Source organism: Rhinichthys klamathensis, unplaced genomic scaffold (genome assembly GCF_029890125.1).
Source record: "Rhinichthys klamathensis goyatoka isolate OS25496 unplaced genomic scaffold, OSU_Roscu_1.1 h1tg000262l_1, whole genome shotgun sequence".
NCBI lineage: Eukaryota > Metazoa > Chordata > Actinopteri > Cypriniformes > Leuciscidae > Rhinichthys > Rhinichthys klamathensis.
The window spans coordinates 2199447-2205090 of NW_026606783.1; positions in this window are offsets into that span (position 1 = coordinate 2199447).

Here is a 5644-nt window from a genome sequence, read left to right on the forward strand (position 1 = left end):
AGTCAGAAGCTCTTGAAAGTTTCATAGGCCTATTTTACAGTTTCACAAACTGTAATTACACCATTTAATTATAACAACATCCCAATGGAGTAAAACGTACCTGAAAACACAAATACCAAGAAATCGTTCCTAGCCTAGGTTAATAAACTGTGAAACAACTCGTGCGGGGACGACTGTATTCATATTACTGCATATCAGTTAACAGCGCGACATATTAATACTGCATCGCACTACTCATTTTATCATAGCCGTTGAACTATTGGTTTCGTTTCAGATTTCACCAGCCAGCAGACGGAAAGCAAACCTCCACCTGCGACCCTCCCAGATGCATAATACATGAGGTTACAGTACTGTGACCGACATGAAACTGCACTACAGTTTATAACCTCCTGCTGATGCCTGAGGTAGCTTAACATCTTCAGGAGCTCGTAAGTGTAAAACGGTTCTGAGGATGCGCGTGCCTCGACTTCACTTCTCTAAAAGAAAAGGTCTGGAAAAATACGGGTCATGTACAGACAAATGTCTCCAGAAGGCGCTTAATAACACAGTTTATCCAATACACACAGAGTTGTAACTTAGTAGCTCAGGGCTTTAGGCTACAGAGCATCAAAGACAGAATGACAGCAACTGCTTCACCATATTCAAGAGTTGATGTAACGTTATAGCCTACGAGTATTCTTTAAAATCTTTTCTATTATTATTATTATTATTTTGCGTCACTATATTTATTGTGAAACGAATAACGTACTTTTTAATTTAACGTTAAATGTCTTCATACAGCAGTATTGTAGGGATAACAGTGTGAAGTGAGTGTATAAATAATTCTACGAGTAAATAATTATGGTACTTACTTTTTTGTTATTGACCGGAATACCTATTAGAATTTTAATAGTTTGATTTTTAAAATTGTATTTAGTACGTAACCGCAGACATATTAGACTGCATAACGTTACATTCACCATACAAGTAACGTACATTTCAAGAGTCCCGTGCGAAAAAGAAATGCGGTACTATGTCTTTGCGTTAGGGTAATATCATTGTATTATTTTTGTTCTTACTCAACAAAAACATATTTTTTCTAAACTAATCCCAAAATTATCGTCTTGGTCCAGTATCAACAAGCCCTTTAAGTTGTGAAAACCGATAACTAGTTACAAGGACATCGGAGGTTGCTCAGTTTGAATGTAAACATCGCTGCCTACGCAAGTAAGCAAATACAACCCGCTATAAATCATTTGCTAATCATTAATTCAACTGCAAGCATGCAACAGCATACAATTAGAGTTAACTAGGGTAAAAAGACTCAATGGACACGGCATATGGACTATTCTTTCGACAGCCATCGACAATCCGCGATCGAAGAAGCTTTGAAGCATTTCTCTCACTCCAGGACAATCCACTTCCCACTCCGTTCCGAAAACGCGTTGATATAGTAAATAACATAAAACTATGTAAGTTACATGGAGTAAATATACTTACATGCGCAGACGACGTAAACAATCCTGCAACGTCCCTGCAAGAGGCCACATGCAGATTGAAAACACAGCGCTGGTGAATGACAATGAAATGTGGCGCGTAGCTGCGACAGTGTTTTTGACGCTCTCTGATGACGTAGAGGCTTCGCAAGAAACCGCAATGTGATCCTGAAAACACGATCGGTTATTAATGAAATGAAATAGCGATTTGTGTAATGCATGACTTGAAATTGTTTTAGTAAATAATGCTCGGTATGGTTTATAGCTAGTAATATTCCCAGTGTCGATCAGTAAGAAAGAATGTAATATGATATCATAATATATATAGTAATATTCAGGTGCCTGATTTTCCTCACTCTGGAGCTTGAGTTTTCAAACTGGGGGCCGCTTGGGAGTACTAGGGGGTCCGTGGACAAGTTTAGAGAAATGCAGTGTAAAAAAAATGTAAAAAAACCAAATACAAATTAATAATAATTAAAAAAGGATTAAACCAACCAATAGTTAAATATATAAATAAATGTAAAATAAATCAAGATGAATTAAAATACATAATAAATGAATCAATTACATTAAATAACTCAATAAATAAAACGTTTTATTAAAATAACAGTACATTAATTTAGATTTAAATAAATAGGCTACATTTTGATTTAAATAAATAAAAATTGATCTGAGGAGGAAAAAAAAAATCAATGATGTAACAGCACAAATTATTTTACAAATAATATTTTACACATTTAAAATAGGCCTATATTTTCCCACAGTGTTAATTGGGTCTTTTACCAATTTTGTAGCTGCCTTTAAAAATGTAGGATGAGGATCAATAGTGATTGCAGGAGTCATAGCCTATTTGGCAGTTCATGGCATCTAAAAGATTAAAAGATAACCTGTTCTGGAGGTAGCGATATGTCCAGACTGTCCGCTGCAGCCTTGTTTTGTCTGATTTGGTGAGCAAACCTAACCAGACAGTTCTAAAGGTGTACATGACAGACTCTGTGACTACTTAATAGACCCATATCAGCAGCTTCAGTGGCAGGTTGAACTTCCTCAACTGGCAAAGGCAGTAGAAACTTGTACTAGGCCTGACGCTCATGCTGCTGCTGAAGTGACACAAGCCGTCTTGTGTTTCAGGTCCCATTTGTTCTTTAATTGTTAAATGCCTGATAAAATCACTGGGGTGAAGGTCAGTGACATGACCCACAGAGAGCAACACTACTGTTACAAATCCCATTCACAATTTATACAGCTGCTAAATTATTCCTGCGTTGGCACCTCTGCCCACATCTTTTCGATGTGTATAAGATACACTTTTCAGTGTATCTGTCACTGGTTCTCACTGAGAGGCCACCAAAAGGTCACACAGACAGAAGCTTTGGGTCAATAAATCAATTTATTTAAAAGAATATGTTACATTTTATTATAATGCTATGAACAAACGTTTTGCGTTTACATTAATTCATATCAACTTGAGATTTTGATTTCAAAACCTTCTCCAGGTATAGTTTGTTTTGTTTTATTTTCTGTGTCCTACATTGCTTCTTTAGGTTTATACTAGTCACTTTGTGCCTGCTTTTTTGAAAAGGTTACCCAAAAACTCACAGCGCTGAAAATACTGTACAGAGATATTTGAGTTTGAATTCCATATTCAAATAAATTAAAGTTTTCACCAATAGAGAAAAACAACCAGAGCAAACAAACGGAGAGAATGAAAGAGTAAAGAATGAGAGAGGGGAGAGACGAAGTTAAAAGTCTCATCTTAAATCTATGACAAGCCATCTGACAAGAAAGAAGAGACATTTGTTCCGTATGCTTGCGCAGAGGCTTTGCGTGAATCTGTGAAATCCCATGATAACCAACATAACTGTTATATAAGACAATCCAACACAACATAAATCCACTGATGGTTCTGTTCAAAGTCGTTGCTTACTCAATTAGTCTATTAAAGGAATATTCCTGGTTGAATACAAGCTAATTCATTTCGATTCATCTCTTTAGTAAAAAAGTTAATAAAATAAAAAAGCTACAATCAAGGATATGGTGGGGCCATATTTAGAGGTTTTAAAAGCAGAAATATGAAGCTTATAAAACATGAATTCTTCTGGTAAAACTTGTGTATTATTTGAACTGTAAAGTTGTCATAGCTATGAAACTATAAAGTTGGATATAACATTACACAGAAAACAAACAATTTGAGACACACACACAAAACACGTGTTAATACACATTATGCCTTGTGACTGTATTAAAAGTCAGTATTTAACTTTTCCATATTGGCCCCATTAGTTTCCATGATAAGTGCCTCACTGTAACCCAGATTTTAAATTTGGTAAACAACATTGTGGCGATTAATATTAATTTGTATTGAACCAGGAATATTTCTTTTAAGTCAATGAATGTGCTGAAACTTTTAAAGGAACAATGCAGTTTAACAACACACATCACACATATGTTATTTAAAAAGTGCAAAACATGTCCTGACTTGTCTGGTCCGACAGATTTGTATGCGCCTGCGCTACAATAAGTAAAATTGGGGCGGAAGGGGAAAAAAATTAAATGCTCACACACTCACACATGGTTTGATGTAGACAGCTTCCTGTGCGGTCAGAGCTATGGGTCAGAGCCACCTACTGCTGGATGAAGGCATGACAGCCTAAAGCGCATAAAACAAGCAGCCCAATATTCACGATTAACACTATTGGTTTTCCAATTCAGTGCCTTACATTTATAACACTGTTAATACTATTAAACTGAAGTTATATATGAGCTGAGTGAACACCCACACAGCTCTGTTACAGATGATTTGTGCGCAGGTGTTCAAGATTGATGGCCAGATCCACACAGGCTCTCTGCAGATTTACAACAACACTCATAATTCACAAGTTTTTCAGCCCTTGATTGTTCACTTATTAATTTAAATCATACATTTAGCTACCAATATAGGTACTTTTAGCTGCATGTGTTCAGGTCAATGACATGCAACAGTGTCCATGAGGAGAAAATATATAGAGCCTATTAAAATAATAACTTAATTGAAATAAAATACAAAAATCCAAGTATAAAAAAAAACCATTATTATTTTATTTAAATATGTATGTTTTTGAAAATTCTGGAATTATAAATGATTCTGGTTAATTTATTTAATATATGGACACTCCCAGTTTTGACAAAAAAGTTTGAAAACAAAACATGGGCTTTGTAATAATTACACCAAATTTATCAGTAAAAATGTAGCAAATATGAGGGGCCTTTGAAAATGGTGTAAGGCAAGTCGAAAAAGTTGAGAATCACTCATTTAAAACTTTTTTTGAAAAAGTATTTTTTAAATTAAAAAAGTATTGTTTTTACCATGTTTATTTGGGGGGGGGGGGGGGTGGGAGTTACACCACATGACTTTAAATCCAGAACCCCCCCCCCCAAAAAAGAAGGAAAAAATTAGTTAAACTTTAAAAAGATGTGTATTTAATATCTTTATATATGAATCGCATTTTTAACATTTTGATTTGAATAAATAATAGATTTAAAAGGAGCGTCACGTCATTGACCCATTTAACACATTTTACCAAAAGAAAAATCCATTAAAATCTGCACAGAAATTACATCTGGACCTGGCGATAGCTAATGCAACCAAATACTGCTTTGAAGAATAAAAGACAGATGAGAGCACAACAAAAAACAATTAAATTAAAAATCTCAGTTCAGCTAAAGGGCTGAAAATCTGTACAAACCTACTACCAACACAGTGGCAATAGTGAGGTAAGAGACAAATTAATGTGGAAAAGCATGGAAAGTATTGATCTGTCTCTTTTGCCCTCGTTTCTACTCGCTTGAAAAGCCTTTTTTTTCCTCTTTCTCTTTCCCTCTCTCACTCTGATTGTCCAAGTGGAAAATGCAGTAATGTTTTTGTTTTATATTCTTTTTTGTTTAAAGGTGCACTATGTAACTTTTTGGTTTTCAAAATATATATAATGAGCGAGCACATCATTAATCCATCTTCCAAACCGCGTTTGTCTTATCCTGAATCACTTCGGTACGCCTATAATAAGAGTTTATATTCGGACTATTTTAGACCGAGCAGGATGCCATTACTGGCGTGACCGGTATAGACATAAACTCCGGCCAGAATGTTCTTCCGCAAGACTCATGCAGCTTTGTTTATTAACCGCTAGTTA